Consider the following 26,538-nt stretch of genomic DNA (forward strand, 5'->3'; position numbering starts at 1 on the left):
GACTGTAGTCAAACTTGATATAGTTGTGGTGGAGACATTTGCAGTACTGCCGGTGTGGACTGTTACATTTTCTGAGGACTTTGTTGTACTGGAGACATTTGCAGATGTAGTTCTGGCTGCTGTAGAGGTCTCTGGAGCAGTTGTCCTGGATTCATCCGAGGAAGAGACTGTTGTGTTCACTTCTGATGTGGTTAAAGGGAAGTCAAACACACTAGAGTTATATGGCGTTGAACTTGTTTGGGGTGAATCATGCACATTTGTGTAAGATGTGAGGTCTGTAGTGGATGTACTTAGAGTAGTGACAGCAGCTGTTGTCACTTTTGTAGCAACAGAACTGGCAATGGGTGCAGAAGATGTCTTGCTTGCACTTGATGGATTACTGGTAGTGAGCAAGGTTGTATTTATTTCACTTGTAATTGACTGGGTACTAGAGAATGCAGTAGCAAGATGGCTTGTAGAATCCTCATTTGTGGTCGTCTGTCCTTGGGTACTGGTCCATAAAATGGAAATGGCCATTAGTAACATGATATCTCTTAGCCGTGAGAGCATTGTTCTTTACCTATTATACGAGTCAACCTGTAAAACAAAGATGCATGTATTATAGAAATCTGATTGGATATTAATATTTATTGATAAGTACCAACATCTTCAATTGAGCTGTACAGATCGATTAAAAATCACAAGCCTAAAAGGAAAGATTTAGGGTGCATTCACACCAAAATGTGAAGGTACTCGCAGGTCAATGGAGGGTCCGTTAACTTGCAATTGCGATTTGAACTTCCGATTTCCTTCCAATCTGTTAATTTCTTTCTTGCAAGCTTTATGTGAAGTAATATGTCCTGAATTGTAATGTAACGAAGTGTACAGCGCTAAATGCCCTTCAGGAAATTCAATAACGTCCTGAATTGACCTACTTCCCTGTAATGGCTTTTTATATGTTGTGTTAGCACGTGTTTTTGTTGCATTGCGTTGTTCTGAAAAACATGGATGGTAAAGCCACGCAATGTATCCAGTGTGAAGGGGGCCTCAATCTAAATGGTACATGTATTGGTAAAGTGACTTGCTCATCTTAAAGAGAACTGCTGACATTTTAAACAGACCCTGCCACCATACTATTTCAACAAAAATCTTCCCATAAGATAAATATGTGCATTTCAAGTTTAATTCATGTTATTACCTGTAAAAGCTTCCTTTTGTTTACATTTTCAAAAGTCTTGAGACTGAAGCAGAGCTCTGCCATCTTGAATGTGATGTCAGCAACCTCAGCAGACTCAACGCTGTCACTTGATCACTCAAGTGATTCTCTATAGCAGGGGTCTCAAACCTCTGGCCTTCCAGCTGTGGTGAAACTACAAATCCCATGATGCATCTCTCTTCACGAGTCATGTCTGTGGCTATGAGAATCTTGCAATGCCTCATGGGATTTGTAGGTTCCACCACAGCTGGAGGGCCGGAGGTTTGAGGCCCCTGCTCTATAGCATTGCCCTTCGTTCCTACCCCAACAGCTGCATAAAAAGTTATGTAGAAACACTGTTGGCCTTCAGAAACATTTGATGTTCCATTTGGCTGCCTCTAAGCTAATGCTTGATACATCACTGTTGTATTACCTGCCACATTATATACTACTTATTAAAGCAAGACAGGTTTTTTTTTTATTCATAAGTTTTAAAAAAGATAGAAAATTAATACAAAGTCCTGACTTTAATAAAGATTTACAATACATTCTTAGAAACTATGATTTCCAAACTGGTTAACCCAAAACCACATTCCACAACCCTATTCACTGATTCATCTTATAGATCTCGATAATAAGAGCATTATTCTGTCATTACACACATATACATTTGCTAAAAGGGTGATGTAGTTTTGTGGCTTGTAAAGTAATTACAATATCTAATATTTTAATGGTTTGTTATCTGACCATAAAAAAAACTGTAATACAAACAATGGCAGCCACATGCTTTGGCAGCTCTCCTGAGTTCACAAGATAGCCTCAAGGCTTTATATCGCCCTTTTCTTTTATGTTTATCATGTGACGTCTAAAGTATACATACTTCACCCACCTCTTTGCACTTTACCTTGCTGGATTTCCTAACCCCTAATGAAAACAAAATCTCTGCTTTATTTGGCCATATTATTGCTATGGTGACTCACTAAGTTTCAGTTGCTGTTAAACAAATATATGATCTTGTATTAAGTCCACTTACATCTTGAATACTTCTATCTCCTTCCTGCTTGTGCAATATTAAAATTACTCTACACATTTTCCAACTGTTAATTTTCTTGTGAACTTTAGCTCTGTGATCCTTGTCGTATACTGAGAGTTTTAATAAAGTATCAGGCCTCCTAAAAGTGATTGTTCTGCAGTATTATCTCTTTGGTACCCCATGGCAGGACCACCCTGCTGTAGTTCCAGAGTCTATATCAGACCCCCCCTCTTCCCCAGTCATATTCTACCGACAACATAGTTGTATAGGTACAATGGAAGTCTTTGCTGACCTTCTGAAATTCTAGTTGCCTGGCTATTATGCTTACCCTTTGGCACAGTGTTATCTGAGTCAACAACCTGGAGCAAGTGTGCACATCAGAAAAATGTCAGGAGCCCTTATCTGCATAGTTGTTCCAAGGTCAGTGCTTGGAAAGTCTTAAAAGCCAGAGATTCAGCATACCAGCAAACCCATTAGCATTTTCGGTAGCAGGTCAGAAATAGTTTGTCTTTCCCCTGACAGGTTTTTAAGGGACCCGTTCACACTATCCAGTGTGTTCATGGCACAGTCCTGTGCCATGAACACACTGTATCGCATAAACAAAGCGTCCCTATGCGCTGGGGGCATGGTGTATGCATGTATCATGCATGCACCATTTTTTGTGATTGTACCACACTGGAATGCAGGGCATTGCGGTACTACACATTCTGGGGTGGGCAATGCATTGCAGGCGAAAGTTCAACCCCAGAACATGGGTAGGCTTTGTTTCTGCAGTCCAGTGTGTTCATGGCACGGTACTGTGCAAATAATGCACTGGATAGTGTGAAAAGGCCCTGAAAGTGGATCTGTGAGGAGTGAAATATGAAGGCTGAAATTGCTGATCATCCCTTCTTCATGCTGATTTGTTGGCTTCAAAAAACATTGAGCTTGACAATGGTGCACCAGATACAGCACGTCATATGCAATACATAAAGGGAGGGAGGTGGGGAAGGGATAATGTACAAGTATAAGGGAGGTGAGGGGTTAAAATACAAAATCAGAGACAGGCTGCAAATCAGATGTACGGGAGGGGAGGGGAGGTGAAAGGGCTAAAAAACAATCCAACAGTCAAGCCCCCAATCACACACACCTGTATCTGCTGCATTTGCGGATCAGGAGCTAATAAATGATCATTGATTCCTTATTAGTTCCTCCTTCCTCTATTTTAAGAGGAAGGAGAGGGCTCTCGGATGTAAACATTGCACTGTATACATATGTGATTGGTCTTCACAGTGTTCACATGCTATAGAGCCACTCAGATTAGCTCTGTACACTGTCTGTGAACCGAGCCATCCAATGGCGCAACAGCTGCTAGAGCGCTATTTCTGGAACGGTGTTAAACGTTATTCTAGAAACAGTCATCCATATTTTTTACAATACAGCAGTAGGGTGGTTAAAGAAAACTGCAGTTCTGGTATTGGGGTAAAACTTACATAGCAGCCACTGCTCATATTACTTGTCCTATAGTCACACAGCCCCATCCCTCTGGTCGGTTCAGGCAAAAAGAACACGCTGCGGCTTCATACTTATTCTATAGAAACAATTGCCGCACAATCGATTGATATCCCAAGCTGAACAATGTTTATTCCCGAAGTCAAAACGTGCGGTAAACAAAACACAGGTTTCTCCAACTCTAACATGTTTCACCAAATGGCTTATTAACAGAGATAACATCGGTATCTGGTATTAGGGTGTTATATCCAGATCCTAAGTTGCTGACTGTCACTTTGAACAAGCAGCCAGGTCAGCATGCCGATTAGGATGTGTGCCTAACCTCCCCAAACTGGAGCTAAGGGATACTGTAAAGGCTTCAAGAAAGGTGCTTGAAGCTCACCAGGGGGCTTTACAGAGGCTTGTTGTACACATTGCTTATATACAAGCTAAAACCCATGTTAAATAAATAAAAAGAAAAAATGCCTTATGAAAAAGGAAGCTTGACCCTGGAGATCTCCAGCTACACAAGTTTTGCATTAGCTGAGCAGTTGCAGAGATCCTATGGCGGTTATACAATAATGCATGGCTAGAATGACCCTATAAAAAGGAAATAGCCATTGCCATTTGATATCTCTAGGAGTGAATGGCTGCTTTCATTCATCCTTACTATTTTATCTCTCCTGCACCAAAAGAACACTGTGATGAGGAACTCTGAAAATGACCAAATATAACGTAGCAGGAATGTAATATTGTTACCAATTAACATGCTTTATAGTGATCTAAGTGTATATAATAGGTACATTGTGTATAAATAGCCGGCACTTCCGTAATTGGCCTGCATTCAATGCAGTTTATTAGCACATAAGAAGCTTAATGGGACATCATTTAAATGAGAATGACATTATGCTTAATGCACAATGTATTTTTTAATAACTATACTGGGAGATTAGGAAGAAACAATTGCGTAAAGATGAAATCATCCACAAGGAAACATGAGTTCGTGTAACACAAATATTTTTGGCGATGGAAAAAAGTGGATGTGTTAGAATGTAATTTATACAGCATAATGCTTTAAAGTGAACCTGTTAGGATGAAAATGTGGTCTTTATTTGGCTCCAGCTCTGGGGATTTCATCTGTATCCTTTCTTTAGTACTTGTCGAATCACAGAACCATAACACGTATGCAGGTTAGGAGTCGTGACACATCACTGGATGCATACTTACCAGTGACTCACTTGTTTATTCAAAAACAAGTTACCATTCTCTCTGATCTCTCTGCAGAAGTCTGACACACCCCCTGGGTTGGGTCATACCCAAGCTCTCCAATCAGCAAAGCCCATGTTCCCTGCTGATTGGAAGGCTCTAGCTCAGACTTAGCAGGAGGTGTGTTGGACCTCTGCAGAGAGATCACTGCTTTCTTACAGAGAGCAACGGTCTTCTCTGCAGCATGCTGGCAGGGAATAAGCATTTCTTTTTTTAAAATCAAGTAATTTTTATTAAAGTTTTGCAGAGACATAACAATACAGTGACATGTTGCTTTCGGTACAGAATGATTACGTACAGATGCACAGAATATTGTCAGCAATCAAATCACAAACACACTAGGAAAGGGTATACAAATACAGAGGACACCGGGGAAAAAAACCAAAAAGCATCTTAACAACTAGTAGGGGTACAGAGCTTGCATAGGTCCTAGAATACGACTCTCAACCTCCAGTCCGCGGTCCTTCCTACCTCCGGACAGCCCACACGTTTGCACAATCATGTCCGAGATCGTTAACCCTATAAGCTATCTCAAAACGACTCTACCGAGTTCCTTCAGTATATGGCCACTCCTGCATGGGGAGATAGGATACAAAACACCTACCATAAGGATAACACCTATCCCCCACCAACCTAAACTGCCACTTGAGGTAAGGTGCCCGGATCTGTGTATCCATTTCGTCCATGTATTATGGAATTTAGAGATATTATCTCTGTGTTGGAATATCACTCTTTCGAATGCTATCAAGCGGTCAAGCTCCTTTATCCACATGCCTACCGTGGGAACCATTGAGGAGATCCAGTGAAGCGCAATCACCCGACGTGCTGCAAACAGGGCCCTGGATACAGCAGTCAGAGTGACATCGTCCCACAGGTCAGCATCCAGGATACCAAGCAAGCATGCATACGGAGAACAAGGGACCCGAACCGCGAAGACTGAGCTAATGACTGCCGTGACCCCACTCCAATACCTAACCAGTTTGGGGCAGCGCCACAGCAGGTGTATAAGGGAGCCCGGTGCCATGCCACACTTAGGGCACTTGGCATCGGTACGCATCCCTATTTTACACAGAAATTCCGGAGTTCTATATGTTCTATGTAGGATAGATATTTGAGTCCACCTATGTGACGATGACAAGGATGAGAGCCCAACACCCTGTAGGGCCGTCTCCCAATCCTCTTCCGAGATGGAACCCAATTCCTCTTCCCATCGCCCCCTGCTTAAGAGCGGATACCTTACCAAAAAGCGCGGGAGGAGAAGTGCATATAACTCAGAGATCAGCCCTTTCGTATTGGTGAATAGTATCACTGAACTCAACGATTGGAGGGGAGAGATCTGAACCTCCTTGATTCCTGGATGGGTGGACAAGGCATGTCTCAGTTGTAGATACTGATAGAAGTGTGCCATTTGTAGCTGGTACTGCTCTTGCAGCTGTGAGAAACTTTTAATAGAGCCAGAGCAGTAGACATCTGCGAGTTTGTGAATACCCCTCTGGCGCCAGGCCTCAAAACCCCTGAGTTTAAACACTTCCGGGAGGGCGCGGTTTTGCCAAAGTGGGGTATATACCGTGAAGTGCGAGAACCCAAATAGAGTCTTTGCCGAGACCCAAGCCCTGGCAATCATCCTTGGCGTTACATAGGGTGAACGCGAAGGGAATAAGCATTTCTACTCAGAATGTAGTTGCTTTAAAAAAATATTAAGCATTTGCACATCTTGGAATGCATTTAGCTGATGTAAATAAAAGCTGCATACAAATTACATTGCTCACAGCGAGTCTTAAAGTGCAACTGAAGCCAAACCTTTTTTTCTTTTTAAGATTTGGATAGAATGGAGAGGGATTAGAACACCTGTCAGAATCACTGTCTGTGTGCTCATTAAAGAGATTCACCCTCTCTATTTGTTCTGGTCCCTGGGATAACTGAAAGAAATTAAAACAAAAATTGAGGGGAACCTTCCAATCTCACATGCTTCCTCTACAAGACACTGCAGCTCAACAGTGGGAGAGTTTCAGCAGCAGAGGCAGTGCTGTCAATCTAGAAAGCAGTGGTTAGGACTGGGTGTGGCCAGGTGCTGATTGACAAGCTTATGAATAAGCAGAGACAATGCTGATAGCCACACCCCCACAACATCTTCTCATCCCATTGTAGTGGAAGCAGACACAGCCTACATGAGAGGGACAACTCTGCTCTGAATTCAGAATCAGTGCAGCATCACTGGAAGCTGCATTAGGTGGGCTCTAGCAGGTGTGAGATATAGTGATAGATAGATAGATAGATAGATAGATAGATAGATAGATAGATAGATAGATAGATAGATAGATAGATAGATAGATAGGACATATCTACACACACACACACACACACAGGGATTGGTATAGGCTGAATAACTTGTTCATGGTTGCTTGGGAGTTAATAGTAACTCTCACGCAACCACCCACAGTGACGAGCAGCCCCTGCTATTGCAATTTAAAATAGAAAATAGCAGGCTGGCTATTGCACACGCCCACTATGCAAAGCAGCGGACCTGAGAAAAAAGTTATTTTTCAGGTCTGCTCCTCTGCCCAGTGGGCGGGTGCAAAAGCCAACCTCCTATTGGCTACTGCAATTTGAAGCGGCCAATATTATATTGCTCCCTATTGCACACCGTGGAATCTAGCCGCCGGTCAGCAGCAAGATGTAAACAAACAATGTTGTTTACCAGTAAATTTTATTTCTAATAACACTCTGAAAAAGGGGATAAAAAAACAAAAACCAACAACTCACACCACTTTTACACTATCAGAATTATTAACGCAAAGAGCAATGTACAAACAACAATAACCCCAACCAAACAATTAGCATTTATCTTTTTTTGCTGTGAAAGCTCTGAATTGATTGATAATTGATGCAGTCTCATTGGCTAAATGGGTCACTGGCTGCGCTTTGATCTTTAACATTTCTCTCTGTATTACATTATTAAAGCCCAACTTAGGGAACTTTTATTTTTTTTGGTACAGCAGGAAAGGTTTAAAATCTCAGCCAGTTTTAAATGAAAGATGAAGCCAGTGCACCAACTGTTAAAAAAAGCCTATGTATTACTTTTCACACAAAAAATGTTGAAGGAATACGAATAAAGATGGCATTCCGAAGCAGAATGGTATGCGGACAACATATCTTCTAGATTGAATACTGTGATGACATCCACCAGTTGTTCCAGCACCCACTGGATTCTGGGGTGCATTGGTACCGCTTGCGAAGGGGACATTACCAAGACATTTTCACACAAAAATATCTCGCAATCCGCATCAAATAAATAATGGTTTATTAATAAAAAGAGTTTATCAATATTTGGTGCAATAGAGGTGCACAGTAGTGCGCCAAGAGCATGATGGCACAAGACAGTTACTCATCCCACTGAACGCCAAATAAATTATATGCACTAAAACATAATATGTTATTATTAATATAACATCATAGTTTATTTGGCATGCGATGTGCCAAAATAATATGCAGAAGAATGCTAGTGCACGCTTTACTTAATGCACTTTGGCTCGTGTGTATTTAGCTCACCATGAATTAGAACACTTTGTCATGCCCGATGAAGGGACCCTGAGATGTTGGCGACATGCTTTACTATTTGTGCCAAAATATGAGGTCACATGCATCAAGTTACATCCCTCAACAACCACCAGTCTTTGTTTATCTGGCCCTATATGTTTCTCACTTGAGTTGAACTTTGTGTCAGAGTTCCACTAAAGAGATTTCTCCTCACTAACACCCACCACAAGGAACAGTCCCTGATCTCTTGTTGGGAGATTTTATTTATATATATATATATATATATACACATATGTGTGTGAACAGGGGAAGGGAATATTCTAGGTCATGTATTTTGTAGTTATAAGAATAATGATCCAAGTTGGTAAGGAAAGGAACCAGATGCAATGGTAGGGCCCCCAAGAGGTAAAATATGACAACAGGTACAGCAATTGTGACTTCATGCATAAACTGAATATCACATTTGCATGGACTAACCCTTTTCTTACTTTAAGGGCTGATTCTCACAAGCGTTCCTTTGCGGTTGGTTAACCTGTGTTATGGCATGGAGGCAGACCATTCATTAGGAATTGGCTGCCAACACACCACAATGGATGAATCAAATGCTTTTTTCACAATGCGCAGAATATGCATTGTGGTGCGCTGCAGTGGGTTGTGCTCTACTGTACAATGAGTTAGGGTGCCAGTCACAATGAATGGCACCACAAAGAATAGGTGCGTGGCCATTCATTGTAGAAACACATGTTAGTGCATGCATTTTAGTAAGCATTGCTGCAACACACAAGTGTCCTGAGCCTCCCAGTCACCCCTAAGCATTTTGTTGCGTTTCCCAAAGCACAACAACCCTCAACATCAAGAATCCTATTATTTTCAATGGTGTCTGCTCAAACCTGAACGTTCTGTCACTTGTTGCTCAAAAAAGTACATCTTATTTTTGGGGGGCAGAATCACACATTTTTGGCCCCATGGATTCCTACAGGAGCTCCTGAAAAGTGCAATTTCATGCCCAACAACCACGTTTACCCCCTAGTGACTAGTTTTCCATTGGCTGAAACAAAAGCGCTCAAGCCTACAAAAGCCTGAAAAATGCACACAAAAAAAAACTGCCTGAAAACATTCATACTCTCGTGTGAAACGAATAATAAGAGGGGGGTTCCCTACTCCACTATAGATATTGTTGCCAATCAGCTGTGTTCTTGTCCCGTAAAACATCAACAGGACAGGAAGTGAAGGTAAATATTATTTAAAATTTTTTAATAAGACATGCATTTAGATGAACTTTTTGGCTACCTGACACATGGATGGGTGGTCAAGCCCAGGGCTGATGCTTACATGTAGTCATTCTACCCTTGGGACTTATAATGGATGGAGTGGAAAGGGATTAGAACTGTCAGTTAAGACCATATCCCCGATAAGGAGTTTCTATATGTTCCAGTGACCTTTATCACTGTGAAAAGTGGAAAAAATCCCAAGTTTCGGGCTGTCAGAACAGGAATAGATAGGAAATCTTCCAATGGTGACACTAGTTCTGGGGACTCTGCTGACCACCAGGGATTTTCCTCATTTTGGAGGGATTTCCTTTCACTTCCTGTTGTGGCTATCGGACAGGAAATGAAGAAAAACCTCCCCAATGGGACACTGGTGGCAAAAAAACCTGACAAGGGTTAAAACCCTCCCTTACTCCATCCAAAACTAAAATAACTGGCTTTAGTTCTATGTTAAAGGTGCAACAGAGGTCAGTTGGATGTGGAGGCATTCAAATGTCGTCATCAAGGCACCACTCCTTACAGGCCGTTCTATAAAAATATGTTTCACAAACACTTAGTGATATGTTTTCAGTGTACGCATTTCCATTAATCATTAGAATAGAGAGATTAGTAGATTATGGTTTTAACTGCAGGAATATAGCACATGGTGTTCAACTGCAGCTTTTCACAGAATTCCACGTCTGTTGTTCTGCATTGCATTTAGCTGGTTACCATGCAAGCCATTAAAATATTAGTTGTCTGTTATTCTGACCCACTGACTTCATTACTTTAAGAGTCTGAGGCTGATTTACTAAAGCGGTATAGGCTGTTCACTGTACAAGGAAATTTTCCCTTAGCTTGGTAAATGTGGTGACAATTCACTTTGCAAAGAATATCCAATCATGTGCAATGAAAATAAAAACATGATTGGATGATGGAAGTCAGCAGAGCTTCACCTCATTTACCAAGCAAAGGGAACATTTCTGTGCAAAATGAACAGTCTATTCGCCTAGTGAATCACACCTAGGGACTCAAAATTGGTATACAGACCAGGAAAGCCAATGTAAAGTCAGAAGTCCTTTTTTGTGTATTATTTTAGATGATTATGTAAAAGTGTTTATATAAGGGTCAGTGTTCCAGCCAGGCAGCTAACATTTGCAGAATATTGCACTGAATAGTATCGACCTGCATAGCAGCATACCCAGAAATCAAATGAATGATAAAAGGTCGGAACCTCCACTGCCATAGAAGGAACATTAGAAGTCTGCCCTGCCTTGTCTAGCACAAATTTGCTTACAGGAGCCCCTTCCAAATACCAAAGTTCACAGTTATAAGTGCTGATTAAAGGAGAACTATGAGATGAGTGATTTCCACTCACCTCATAGTTCTAGCCGACCGGTGACAATGAGACTGTCACAGGTCGGCTCAGTAGATCGGGAGGTAAACGAACACATACCGGGTTCGCTCACCTCTCGATCCTGTCACGGCTCTCTGCCGTGACAGGGGGAGGGGCTGGATTCCCCGCTCCGATCTGCCAGCGTTGACTGGCGGAACGGACGGGTGAGGGGGCGGGTACAGCTGGCTTAGGGTAACGGGAGGATGCTACTTTGTGTCCTCCCGTTACCCTAAGGAGAACTATGGGGAAAAACACTGACGCCATAGTTCTCCTTTAAGTGATCAACCCTACTTGCCTTCTTTTGCCTACTAAAAGCAGATCTTCAGGTATGTTCCGAAGCTGTAGGTGGCACTTATATGTGCTGAAATGTGTTGTTTTAAACAATCTTTACAAAAAAATAAATATGTTACAATGTGATTAGAGTGACTCTTTCGGCAATAAAAAGAAAGCAGCCTGCCATAAAAGTTAATAAATTATTATCACTATGGGAGCCGTAACTCTTTTGCATAGGGAAGATAGGACTCGCCACCCACTGGAAAGGTTCGAAAGATACTTTAGCGTCAGGTCACACCATAGGGTTGTGCTAAATACACAGGATCCAAGGACACATTAGGTATGCTGGTGCATCGTAGTGCCATTTATTGTGAATGGTGCCCCAATGAACCTCCTGGCATGCATTACTCTTTTTCAGTGTACGCTATTGTGGTACCATGTGTTGAACTTCTTGTCTGCTCACTGGGAAGTGGGTTAGGGTGCATTTCAGAATGAATGGCAACACAATGCACTAGTACACCTAGAATACAGTAACGTGCTCCATGCAGCGCATGCGCTAAAAGCATGGATCCTGTGTGTTTAGCACAACACTATGGTGTGAACTGACACTTATTTCAGCCTCCCTTTTTAAAATTTACCATGACAAAAGTGCTTTAAAGATAACTACACTTTTGTAAAGTTATCTGTTCAGCTGCCTTTCCTCGCCAAGGATTTGATTTTGCACTCGTCTACACTTCTGGAGATCCACCTTGTGTGGAGCAGCACTGTAAACTCTCTGACCAGCTGCTCACAGCTTCTACACATGCATAAGTAACATCCTGTCCTCTAAACACACAATAGACAGTCACTCCATAGAAATTAATCTGATTTTTTCAGTATATGTACAGTAGAGCCAAGGGACCTACTGAAGAGTTTGCAGTTACCTATGGGACATATAGCATGGATCTTGCAGAAACATGGACAGTTCACAGTATTTCTTTGGAAGGGCCTTTAAAGGAAGCTTGAATTAAAAGAAGGCAGCCACCATTGCTCTTTTCCATCTGAAAATGCTTGTTGCCTGGCTTCCATGATCCAGTGGCTTCAAAGCTTTTTGAATTATGGACCTGGAACAAATATGTGGATCAAGAGTTGACTTCACCCTGACCTTAAGCTGGTCATACACCTATAGATTTTCTGCAGATTTTCTATGGTCAGATGGAAAAAGTGCAACAGCATTCTCCATCTACACTAAACTGTGTGGATGGCGGAATCTCCCACTGGGCCAAACTTCAGTACCTTGCTAGTCGACCCCACTGGCTGCCAAAAAATCTGAGCAATCTGATTGGATGCATGCATTCTTCAGGTGTTTTGAGAGTCAGCGGGGCCGACTAGCAAGATACTGAAGCTTGGCCCACAGGGAGTTTCCTCCATCCACACAGTTCAGCGTAGATGGAAGAATCTGCTGCACTTTCTCCATCTGGCCATAGAAAATCTGCAAATAATCTATAGGCGTATGGCCAGCTTTACTTGCTTCAATCTTGTTTCAGGTCAGTAATACTGAAGCCACGAACAGCCAGGAATTTATCATTTTCAGAAGGAGGTCAAAATCCTTAAAAGTGATATCATTTAAAATGTCGGTGATGATACCATTCCTGTTTTAGGGTCCTTTAGAGTGAAGATGAGGTTCTTCAAAGTGTAGAGCTTTGCATTTTGTAAATCTGCCAACTCTAGCCATCTTATTTCATTCATTATGTTTAATTGTCTCCTTTATAAATCAACCTTCAAGTTGCTACTGACACAGTTTAAAGCTCACCCGTTTAAGCACAGGAATGTTATGAATATTTATGAGATTATATGGAATTCCTGCACTTGCTTTAACTTTTCTAATATATTTTCCAGCCTTCATACTTTAGCAAGATTCTGATGCAATCTCATCTGTATGTGGTACATCATAGTGAGATGCTACAGTCTGATTTGCTGTCTTTATATCATTTATTAAACATATCTATTTTATAAATGTACTTCCAACAGGGTGCAAGTCTACCGAAAACCTAGACTTCAGATTTTGGTAGATGTCTGAGAGTTTAATCTCATAACTCTCAGACATCGACTATTACTTTTATTTCTAGGTGGGTCTGCACACCTGCCACAGCCATTTCAAAAGGCACGCTGCTCTAACTGTTGGATTTCTCATTCATTTAGATTATAGAAAATATAACAGATTTAGAGGAAATGTCTCAACTCTAAGGTGGGTGGTAACCAAACCATGGACTATGGCAGGGAGATCACACCACTGTATTCCCCAAAAGATATAAGAAGCCGGGGATGATCAAGATAACCAGAACAAACAAACAAAAAAGTATCCAAAGCCAAAACCTGTTTGTGTGTTTTTTTTTCCATTTCTGAGTAGAGAATAGTTAAAACCAACATTTTTTTTACATCTCATTGGGGAAATTGAAAGTGAGAGAAACTCTCCAAATTCAGAGAAATCCTCACTTCCATTGGAAGACTTTCTTTTTTATTTCTGTTTTATTAACAACTCAAAATGTTGGATACTTTCTCACTTTTAGTCCTGTGACATTGATTAGGTACACTCGTAATATATTACTCCGATCACTCAAAACGGAATTTGGAATTTTCTGGCAACATATTCATTATTTCCTCCTTCTATTATATCCCCATTTTCCCAAAGTTATCTCAAAAAAATTATTATTTCCTTTTCTACATTCTGTTAAACTACCACAAACCAGATCTCTTTAACAAGGCAGTGCCAACCTCTACATTTCTAAATTTTTTTACAAGCCTTGTATTAATTTTCTTTCCAGTTAATGTCATTTCAATGCATGTTCTGTGCACCTTGGGTGCCTAATATAAAAAATATGATACATGTGTTTCTAAAGTCAATTTGACATTTCATTGAAAGCAAGTCACAGGAGCTGCCGAAAAGCTGACTTGGGTTAAAATAGCGGCAATAAGTCACAGTCTCTCAGAGTAATAAATGAACACATTACCTTGTTAAAAGAAGTTCAGTGATTGCAGCCAGACAAGTGTGGTATCCTGTATGGAAAGCAGGTGAATGGCAGTGTAGCTGGAGGAGTGGAACATAATGTGAAAGGATAATTAGGCGGGGCCAGGTTTCCCTGTGTGTAATAAAGCACCTGAGAACCTGCCGGACCTGATTTTCAGATTATTCACAAGTCATTTTACACATTGCCAATTCTTGTAAGAGCCTTTACTTTTGTACATTCAGTGGGAGATCTTTTACATTATGAATATTTGTATTGATCCGGCATTTCACTTTAGAATCAAGCTGGAGTGTTCATTATAGATATAAAACTATATGATATATATATTTTTTGTATTTCCTTATTGAAAAAGTAGAAAAACAGTACACAAATCAACATTTCCATCATACAGATAGAAAAAGGAAAATATCCCCCCTCCTAAAGCATAAATCACTTAATTCATAATACCTTATTAAAACCCTACTATTTGTTGAAGTGGATGTTTCTGCAGAAACTTAAAAACAGCGCTTAATAAACTTTCAATTGTAGAACAGAGCTCTCACACACATATAATCATAAAACTCCATTATAATATAGTGGGAGAAACGTCTCTCTACATCCAAAAGCCTAGAGGAACCCATTTTTAACCCACTACTTTGTATACATTTTAAGGCCGCCAGAATCATGTTTGTTATTAAGGGGGTTATTCACAAAAGGGTGAAGAGTTTGGAGAAGGAAGGAGAAGAGAACAATCCAGGCCAAGATAGCTGATTTGAAAAAATTATCCAATTCTGCTCACTTTCCATTTCCGCTATGTTGTCCTATATTGTTCACTTCTCCTGTCTTCTCCAAACTCTTCACCCTTTAGTGAATAATCCCCTAAATCTTTATCAGGGCCTTGTATTAGGTCCACTTCTTAAAGTGGAGTATGGCTGGTTGTTTAGTTAGTTTCCTATGCCATTCCGCTAATTTATTCCAAAATTACCTCTTCTTATAACATTCATACATTCATCCAGCATATGATTTATGTTATGTGATTAATTTCATGACATTTAATAGTGGCATAGAGCTACTAACAATCACCCCTGTAGCCCCAACCATAGACCAGGCTAACACTGGGGATTAAGGGCCTGGTCACACTAGGCCATGCACTTACATGTTCCCTTTTTAGGAGTAAGGCTAGTGTGTTCTGACAGGTTCTATGAACGTACTTTGTGATATCTCATCACACTGTTTACTTTTTCTTTTTTTACATTTTATTTGGAGTGTACACACAATACACTCCTTTTAAGCCCTTGCACCACAGTTAGGTGTACTGCGCTTTGGTGCGGTAAAGTCCAGTGTGCTGCGAAAAAATAGTTGCTGAAAAACGCCAGTCACTTTATATAGTGGGAATGAGCCCTCCATTTTTTTGCTGGGGATTAAACTACTTGATGCCCATCATCTAGTTAGCAATGCATTCATTTTAATATTGTGTAAATGAGGATACTGCCAAGGAGTAGTATTCTATCACTTAGTGCACTTGCTTTGCTTCTTTGGTTATGTCACAGGAAAGACTTAAAGAGACAATATCTCTTTTTTCTTCAAAACAAGCCCTGTTGTCATAGCCATTGGGTAAAATTAACTTTTAGAAAACAAGAACTAACTGAAGAATGCAATGCAAGGTAGAGTCTCATTGCTTTACAGGACAAAGGACCCAAAAGACTGAGGTGTCTGGATCACCTCAAAGCAAATGTGTGCTTCACCCATGGACAGCAAAGGAACAGGTTCACTTTAGCACATATCTTTCCTTAACTCCCTTGCCACTTCTGGGTTTGGAAGAGCATGTAACTTGCTCCTCAAGCTCTCATGTGACAGCACCGGTGTTTGTAGATTGGCCCATTGCTGTTACACAGGGGGCACGGAGAGTGCCCTCTACCCTGTGAAAGCTCTGACTAGGGTGACTCAGTGCTTCCCCAAACATTTTTCTTTGCTCTCAGTGACCTAACGGAGTGTCAGTGGAGTGAAGTAAAGGTGAGTATGTTCTGCTAGGCTTAGTGTAGCTTTGTCCTGCAAAGACAAATATATTTTAAAGTACACCTACCATAAGAGCATTTTGTAGGCTGCTATTGCTGATCTTTTTGCTTGTGTAGGAAAACATAATAATTTGTGTAGACTGTACAAGTACCATGGCCTTTTGGATGTTAGGGCCCCATTTATACTAAATGTGGAAAGGAATCAGGAACACCCCTCTTCTGGGACTTGTGGTTCCCTGTTTTAATGTATGATTTATATATTAGGGATGCACCAATACCATTTTTTCAAGAACAAGTACTGATACTGGTCTAAGTACTCACAGATAATATATATATATATATATGCACCAATACCATTTTTCCACACCAAGTACAAGTACCGATACTTGTCCAAGTACTTACAGATACCAATTACTTATACCTTTTTTTTATTGTCATGTGACAGTTTTTCTAAAACAAAACAGACATGTACATGTTAATTCTGGTGTACAGAGTCCCACACCAGCTTTTTATTTCACTCGGGGGACACTGGAGGCAAGATCTCTGAATATGAGCTCTCATGTCTTGTAACTTCCTGCAGCCATTACTAAAAGGTTTCATTTCCACCTGTTGGGTTCTTCAATTTTTTGTAACTGCAAAGAATGCCACGTGTGGAGTGAGATGTATGCACCTGTAGCAGGGTAACTAAAACTATATGATAGGAGGTGAAAAAAAGTCAGGGACTCCACTTGAAAGACTTTACTGCTTGAATACACGAGAAATAACAGGTCCACCAGTTTCACCAATAACAAAATATGTGATTTAGGTGGAGTGACTGTTTGATAAATAGCAGCTTCAGATTAACTAACCTTAATGTGAATGTTAAATATAAATGTAGCACACACACTGGCGTATATACAAAACAGCCCCCAGCTGCATGATAAAGGCTGAAAGGCAACTGGAAAGACTGGTTGTTTTTATATCATCTGAGATGAATGGACAGAAACTCTTGGAGTCTGCTAGCTAGAAAGATATTGATTACAGACTCTTTCATTCTGTTTTGTGCTGAAGAACATTTTTGTCTGCCATCCATAATGTAGAGTTCCGCCTGTATACTTTTCCAGGCGAATGTAAAGGCTGAATTAAAATAGAGAAAGCCTTCCAGTTTTAGGCTGACGTTGACACTGATGTTGGAAAGTGACGGAAGTTCATTCAGTACGGATAAACTGTCTTCATAGATGAGAAAAATATGGACTATTTTTGTAAGGTTCTGTTTCTTTTTCCTTTTGTTTGTTTTCTAAATATTCTGCACAATATATAGAATATTTACTGGCTAATGTGCACAACATTTACAGTTATGGAAAAAGTATTTTGTGCAAATGGTCAACTATACATTTACATGTGCATTTGTATTTTTTATTTTTATAGTAGTGTCTATGTACGTCAATGGGGATCGTTTTGAACTCAAAAACTAAAGATTTGCTGTGTTATAGGTGACATTCAGAAAATTTTAATAATACACAAAGGAGTACCCAGAAAATGTACCCTTTTTTTGAAATTCCTCTTGAAAAATAGCAGTGCACTTTCTGGTATGTGTGTCTAGACACTCCTGTGCCTACAGCCTCATAGCTGTATATCTGCAATGTGACATTTAAGGTACTGCTGCCTCTGATTTCTACACTCATAGATGTGAGATTTGAATTGAAATTTGGTTATGTCACTTCTGTGCTTCTCACTGTTCTCCTTGCTTGAGGCTTTGACATGAGTAAGCCATAGCTCTACCAAGATGGCCTCCCCCACACAGAGACATAGTGCAGAACAAGGCATGTTAAGTCTGTGACAGGGAAAGATCAGCTGCAAGGAGACCAAAGGAAATGCTGATTACTATTCATTTGCCTTCTGTCTTGATTTTGGGGGGCACGACTTCCAGTTCAGTTTTTCTTTAAAGATGCTGCAAGAAAAGAAAAATGCCTGTTGATCCTACCAGAACTCCAGTGCGCACCTAGCTTCTTGTACACTCTATTTGTGCTGTACATTCATTCATTGCTAGCAGCCCTGCCCAGTTCTCCTCTGTGGACTGCAGAGCACCTTGCCCTTATGTTGTGGATATGAGGAAGGTGAGGTTATCCGCAGTCCTGACACACTTGTTGCCCTAGGTTGACAACACTACCTCTCCATAGATATAGTACAGAGAGTGAGCATTGTCACCGTAGAACAGGAAATGTATTACTGTCAGAATCAACAGGTGAAAATAATTGAAAAAAATGTAAGCTAAAAATGTGTTGCACTTTGTTCTTAGGGAGTGCCCTCCCAAGCTCCAACATACAGTAGGGTACATTACTGTACCCTGTAGTTTTTCACACATTACACACATACCTGTCTGGACAAACCCTTTGAAGGGCATTGCATATGTTTTTAATTTAGTGTAAATGGCACAGGTTTGGGGGAAAACACCACTTATTTCCCCCTGAGCCTGGATGGGTTTCAGGCTAACACTGAACACTGTAGCTCAGCAGGGGATGTGTTAGACCTCTACACTTTCCCACTCTATCCAAAACTAAAAAAAAAACAAAAAACTTGTGACTGGTCATAGGAAAGCTTCCATAGCCCACTTTCTCAGTAATGAACATAAGAAGAGATGCTGTCTTTAGTAAAACACAGTTTTCCGCTTACATAACTTACTTTGGATGCCACCTCTGCATTTAGTAGGGAGCATAAGCTTTGCCTTGAGTTTATGGGTCTGACTGAGCAGGCAGGGAGTTTTGGATAGAGTGGGAAAGGGTTAGGCCAATAGTGGGCAACTTTAAAAGTATTGGGGTCCTCGACTGCAGCCCTTATATTATTCAGTATATGCAATACTACAGAAGGCTGTCTGTGGACTACGGGAGATGTTCAGAGACTTTGGACATGCTACAGGTGTGGTTGTAGACTAGATACATACTGCAGGACACAGACAGAGACTAGGCATGTGTTAAAGGGACTGCTAGAGATCCCTGCCATTAAACTCCTTTTACAAATCAATGCTACCACTCCCAATAATGACTGCTTAGGTCCATAGACCACAGAATGAGCATCAAAAGCCCATAGACAACAAGCATTAAAGGACCTCAGGTTTGGCATTATTGAGTTCGATCCTCTGCTAGTTTTTATTATGGTCCTTGTCTGCACAGGGAAGATTCATATCTTTCTATCTGTTTGGGTGACCATTGTCACTGAGACAAAATTAGGGGAAATATATTTGTATGGGGATGACCCACATTTACCATATTTCCCACAAACCTCTCTTCCCTCTAGGTCAGGTCTTAAATTTTAGAGTGAGAGGAGGAAATCTTCCCATGGGGATAAATATTCTGGTGACAACAGTCTACAACGGGAATTCTCCTTACTTTGGAGGGGTTTCCTCTCACTTACTTCTCCCCAGCAGGACACAGACTATATAAGAGTATTTTTACCCCATCCCTTCACTATCCAAAAATAAAATAACATGTTGGCTATTATACACTTTAAAGCAGGGGTGGACCTACCACCGGTGCAGCCGCCCCGGTGTCTGAGCCTAAAGGGGGCCCAGTTCCAATGTAACACAGCCATGGGGCAGAGATGAGGGGGCCCCCTGGCCGCCGCATACTGAGGAGGGAGCCGAGAAGAAAAAGGCCGGCAGGCACTTCAGGGAGCAGCCCCGGGCCTCGGCCGTGAGGACCCAGCAAACAGCCGTCTGAGTACCGGGGCGCGCTGTCTGACACACACACACACACACACGTTTTACTGCAGCCTCCCCCACCAGAAAACAGCCAGAAGAGGTGAAGGTAAGGAATTAAATAAAATAATAATTTTTTGTAGCCCAACTGATGGACATGGTGTATGAAGTACAGCTGGTATTTGTAGTGCTATATAGCAAGTCCCATTCTGCATTGCAGTACTTTATACAGCAATGCTATTTTTCCAAATGTTTTTCTTTTTTGTGGTTGCTACAGGGGATGTGGGTTGGGTTTTTTTTGGGGGGGGGAGTGCGGGGGGCCAGAAAGAAAAAACCTTGCACCAGGGCCCTTTGTTCCCTAGGTCCGCCACTGCTTTAAAGTAATCACTGTGTAGACACATTGTTATTTTCCAATGACAGTTGCAAACATGTGCACACTAAGGGGTATATTAACAAACAATTTGCAGAGCTATTTACTGTGGGAATTTGCATGTACATGCGGTCTGTGTGAATGGAGTAAAACATGAATGTTATTAGCATATTTTCTTTCCATATTGAATGTATTTTAAGGTAAATACAGCATTATGGCCATTAGATGGAGCTGGGGAGCATAGTAAAGAAGTATTTATCCGATCTTATGGTGACATTATGGCAGACTTACCTCTTAATTTGCCCTCCGCCAATGTTGCCAATGCTCCCCTCCTCACTAAGTTGCAATTTTCTCCTGATATTTTAAGGGTCCAGCATCTTATTTCTTCTGCCACTGATGAAAAAACACCTTTGCATGCATGCTGGAGTTACATTATCCGGGCACCGGATTCTGTTCTCGCCACAGAGGCTGAGGATGGGCCAAGTGTGTGCATTGCTCTGTGCATACTGTGAAAGCAGTGTACAGAAAGAAAAATAAACTGCTAGGAGTTTTTTGGCAACAGCGAGTCTCTGCAAAAAAAAAAAAACTCTACCTCCATGAGATAGTTTTTTAGAATCTATTTCCACTTTAGTTATTGCAATTTTCATTTTTTTTCTATGTGAATGAATATGTTTTTTTCATGAACCCTTATCATTTTCTCATGAAAGGTTATTCAATTTGATGATATGGAATCCTGAATGTGGGTTGTTTCACTTTTCTCTATTCTTCATAAACAGCTCACAGAATGTAACAATGAATGTCAATCTAAAGCTAGTGACATGACAAAGGAAGAATAGAGCCTAACAAATTACTCACTGCTGATGTGACGACTTTTATGTCACAGAAGTGATGATATAATGAAGGGGAATAGCACAGGTACTAAAGTCAGATACTTGTTTTATTTTATGTTTTGTATCCATTTCAAATGCTGTTATTTGTTAAGTGGCTTGAATGCAAATTTGTAGAGTATATTCAAACCCAACAACAAATATATGTAATATATTGCAGCATAACAGTCCTTACTGATGGTGGCTGCATCAGTTTTCCTTTTTTTCTCCTTTAATTTTTACATGGGAATCCTGCCATCAAAACAGTTCCTGTCTTAGCATGACAACGCTCTCTCACCGTACTATATCTAGAGAGGATCAGCATTGTCACCCTAGGACAGGGCTGCAAAACACTTCCCCTCCTCTTCTCCAAAGCATATGGAAAGGGGTTCCTTACTACACAGAGAGAGGTGGGAACAATGTAACTGATAACAGTCTAGTCTATCATTAAGCCTTTTTAAGAGCCTGTGGATCTGGTCATGCTGGCAACATTGTAGATTTCTGAGAATAAACCTTTTTACATTGAGGTCCTGGCTGTTGAGTGTGGCAGAATTAAAAGGGAGCAAAGAGAGAAGTGCATAGTTGGGATGTACATACATTTTATTTAGTACAATTGTGCACAAATATCCAATTTTACCTGTGGCAGCAATCAACATTTCTTTGATGTAAGATGCAATTTGGAAAGAAAGTATGAATACAAGAATGTGTTACGCAGGATTTATGCTTGAGTGTTTCCTTTCCACTTGTGCTGTACTCTACATTGCACTGAGCTGTGTCATTCCAAAGCCATTGCTAAATCTTACCTGAACTTTAAAATGTTGCTGTAGGATATGAGATAGTTGGCAGAAATGAAACTTAGGCTTTTTGCTTGTGAAGGAATTAGAAAGTGATACGGCTCTGATGTAAAGCACTAGCTTGAAATAACTTCTAATAAAATACCAGGCAAGATCTTATCATTGTCAGAAGAAACAGTTCAGGTCTGCTCTTGCAAATTGCTTTAGAGGGACCTTTAATTAGGCTAAAAAATCGCAAGTCATGGGTTCTAAATTCTAACCCCTTAGCATTCTATGCAAAACTAAAATTAGCTTTGGCTTAAAATACACTTTAAATAATATAAGGATATGTGCAAGTGGAAGGTGATTTGTGTTTTAATTTTCCCTATGTGTGTTGTAAATTAGCTACCATACCAAGCTCACTCCTGTGATGGACTACAATCTCACGTTTACGTTTACTAATTTGTATTGAAATTAAAGTCCTTTGCGGTGGCTACTTTACAATAACCCAGGGACCACGGGGAACACAGGGACCACAGGGACCAGAAGGAAGGACAGTGTCAGCACCAATTCAGAGATGGTTTGTAGATCTACAGCTGAGTGATACATAAATAAGATACATAGGGGTCTATTCACAAAGCTACCGAAGGATCATGCCGTAGCTTCGTCTGATCTTTCGGGTAGCTTCGGCCCAAGACCCCTGCGGTTCAGGGCTGCTGCACGGGCTATTCACTATAGCCCGTACAGCCCCCGAAGTTGGCCAAGGGGCTCAGTCGAGCCAAAGGCATATGCTTCGGTTCAACTGAGCCCAGGGGAATTTCGAAGCTGACCGAACGACAGCCTGCTTCTGACAGCTGGGCGGTGGCAGCCGTCATCTCACGGCTGGCTCCGGCCACTTGCAGAGAGATCAGCGTCCCTGGTTACCAGGTAACCAGAGACGCGTTCTATCATTACACTGGGAACCCATCGGAGCTCCTGTAAAATCACATTACTAGGTAACCTGGGACGCCCATGTGTCATTATGACGAGAGCTTAGGAGAGCCGGCAGTGATATGAAAGCCGACTGAGCATGTTTGGCCAACCCAAAGCCACCCGATGTATGGCTGATTTCAGCCAATATACAGTGTTTGTCTCACTTCGGGTCGGTTGTTCACTCGGCTTGTTCACTCGGCCGGTTGTTCACTCGGCTGTCTACGGCAGCTTTGTGAACAGACCCCATAGATTTAACTCCTGAGTTTCGTGTCACTTTAACCTTTCTGCCTCGTCTCCCCCCTCCACAAACCTAAAGTAATCAACCCTCTTTTGTCCTAGATGCAAAACAAAATGTTATTTCTTCTGCCCATGGGACCTCTGTCAATTTCTTATGGGGCTATCTCCTGAATATTTCCAACCACGAGAGAAGGTCCTATAAAAGGGATCTACTGTGCAAGAGATTAGCAACAAGAAGATTTTGGTCATGGGCTGTTAACTGTTAATTGAGGCAAGCTGTGGATCTGAAATTAAGCTAAGTATTCACCTGGAGTGGGGAAGGGAAGCCTGGGTAGTATGTCGTTTCTTCAGTATCTGCAAGTGCAGGGCAAGCTGCATTGGGGAAAACTAGAACTGAGGCTGAGGTCATGCTTAACATAGGGGATTGAGATTCAACCAGGTTGAACCAGAGATACTGCCTCAACCGGTAAAAAGAAGCATAACACCTAATACCGGCTTTTAAGTCAGGAATCTATTTTTCCCTATTGGCAATTTTGAGATAAGAATATAAGATAAGAGAAGAACTACAGTTCTTATAGGTATATATATTCTATGATAATCAAGACAAAAAGATCACTCAGCTAACTGGTTATTTCCTAATGTGGGAATTCCTATAATACAGCTGTATTACACGCCATACCAAAGTAGAACGGCACTAATCCACAATGACCTGAACAGTGCATACAACTGTAAAATAATGCTAACAATGGCTACTTGCACTGTATCCCTCCTATAGCTAATACCTTCCTTTTCAGCTACGTTTCCTTACCGGCCGAATACAAACCTTGCCTTGTTTGAGCTGGTAACCTTCACCAAAACAATGAAAGAGTTGTGATCACACCCAGTTTCTTCATTGTTACATCTGTAATTAGATGTGAATATTTCAGCTTACTGACGTCGCCCAGAAGACTTGCGTAATACCACTAAACGTGATATACTTAGAATCCAACTGATAATAGTCCCACTGGCTCAAGATAGTGGTTATCTTATTTATTACTTAGTATTTCAACATATTAAGAAACTTTAACAGAAGAGAAAAGGAAACAAATACAATGACAAAAACGGAAAGAAAGCATCAATATGTTGTTAACTTAAAATATATTTAAAGCCCAGACAAAAGGTTTGAGATCTTTGTTCACAGTGGTACTCTCCAATATAGTAGATTCTATGGAAGAATCTTCCTAGTGGAGATACAGATAACAATAAAACCATGTCAGATCTTCTAACCCTTTTTTAAAAGAAAAAAAGAAAAATTATCTGGTGTTGGAGTTGACAATCTATATTATAGCAGGCCTCAAAATTTCCACTCGCTCCCTCACACTGACCCTGCGTTGTGCATCACACTGACCTCTGCGCTGTGCGTCACTCTGACCTCTGTGCTGTGCGTCACTCTGACCTCTGCGCTGTGCGTCACTCTGACCTCTGCGCTGTGCGTCACACTGACCTCTGTGCTGTGCGTCACACTGACCTCTGCGCTGTGCGTACACTGACCCTGCACTTTGCATCACACTGACCCTGCAGTTTGCGTCACACTGACCCTGCACTGTGCTTCACACTGACCTATGCGCTGTGCGTTACTATGACCTTTGCGCTGTGGGTCACTATGACCTCTTCGCTGTGCGTCACACTGACCTCTTCGCTGTGCGTCACTATGACCTCTGCGCTGTGCTTCACACTGACCTCTGCGCTGTGCATCACACTGACCTGCGCTGTGCGTCACACTAACCTCTGCAATGTGCGTCACACTGACCTCTGCACTGTGCGTCACAGTGACCCTGCGCTGTGTGTCACTCTGACTTCTGTCTGCGCTGTGCGTCACACTGACCCCGCACTTTGCGTCACACTGACCCAGCACTTTGTGTCACACTGACCCTTCACTGTGCGTCACACTGACCCTGCACTGTGCATCACACTGACCCTGCACTGTGCGTCACTCTGACCTCTGCGCTGTGGGTCACTATGACCTCTGCGCTGTGGGTCACTATGACCTCTGCGCTGTGGGTCACTATGACCTCTTCGCTGTGCGTCACACTGACCTCTTTGCTGTGCGTCACTATGACCTCTGCGCTGTGCTTCACACTGACCTCTGCGCTGTGCGTCACACTGACCTGCGCTGTGCGTCACACTAACCTCTGCACTGTGCGTCACACTGACCTCTGCACTGTGCGTCTCACTGACCCTGCGCTGTGCATCACTCTGACCCTGCGCTGAGCGTCACTCTGACCTCTGCGCTGTGCGTCACTCTGACCTCTGCCCTGTGTGTTACATTACTGACCTTTGCGCTGTGTGTTACATTACTGACCTGTGCGTTACATTACTGACCTGGCGGAGTTAAGTCAGGGGCAGGGTAGGGGTTAGGTGGGGCAACTGGTGGCGAGTAACTTTTAAGGCCTGGCTAGTAGCTCAGGACTTGAAATTTTGAGCCCTGATTATAGGATCATACTTTAAGTTAAACAATCTTAACTACAGGTTGCTGCTAGACCCTGGCACTTAAGGCAGGTGACTAGAGTATTCTACTCTTGGATGCCGTTACCCAAGTATGACCCTATAATGTAGACCAGGGCTCAAAATTTCAAGTCCTGAGCTACTAGCCAGGCCTTAAAAGTTACTCGCCACCAGTTGCCCCACCTAACCAAGAACTGTCAGAGTTCCGGTGATCGATCGAAAGTAACGGAGCCAGGACAGGACGGCAAGGAGCGGCTGCTCTCATAGTCAGGTACGCGATCCGTGACCGCGTGCCTGACTGAATTTCCACTCGCGTGAGGGCGAGTGGAAATTTTGAGCCCTGTATATATATACATATACACACACACACACACACACACATATATATACATACACACACACACACACACACACAATAGTCAGGTACGCGATCCGTGACCGCGTGCCTGACTGAATTTCCACTCGCCCTCTCTTTATTTCCACTCGCCAAATGCGAGCGGGCGAGTGGAAATTTTGAGCCCTGCTGTAGACTAAGATAGGGGTTTGGAAAATAAGATTCCTGGATAAATGTAATAAATTAGTGGTATATGCACTACTTTAGAAAATGTGCATATACCACTGGACCACCTGAAAAAAGAAAACAAATAAAGGCGATAATTGAATAAAATTGATAAAATAATCAAAATAAAAGCATGTGTGATATAATATAATTAGAACATATAGTAGGTGGGGGATTATTGTATCCCAACCAGAATGTCTCACATAAAT

The 26,538-nt window shown here is 41.6% G+C and overlaps 1 protein-coding gene and 1 long non-coding RNA gene across 2 annotated transcripts in view; one reads left to right on the forward strand and one right to left on the reverse strand.

Annotated features, from left to right (window-relative positions):
• Positions 1-26,538, forward strand: part of LOC108793133 (anoctamin-3-like) — a 110,241-nt gene that overhangs the window by 54,753 nt on the left and 28,950 nt on the right. The window lies entirely within an intron of this gene.
• On the reverse strand, positions 439-14,448 carry LOC108793138. The gene is made up of 2 exons (XR_001941629.1): positions 14,387-14,448; positions 439-576 (listed from the first exon to the last, which is right to left on the reverse strand). It is a non-coding gene; the product is annotated as an uncharacterized LOC108793138 (long non-coding RNA).

Source organism: Nanorana parkeri, unplaced genomic scaffold (genome assembly GCF_000935625.1).
Source record: "Nanorana parkeri isolate BGI_ZX_2015 unplaced genomic scaffold, ASM93562v1 scaffold724, whole genome shotgun sequence".
Taxonomy (NCBI): domain Eukaryota; kingdom Metazoa; phylum Chordata; class Amphibia; order Anura; family Dicroglossidae; genus Nanorana; species Nanorana parkeri.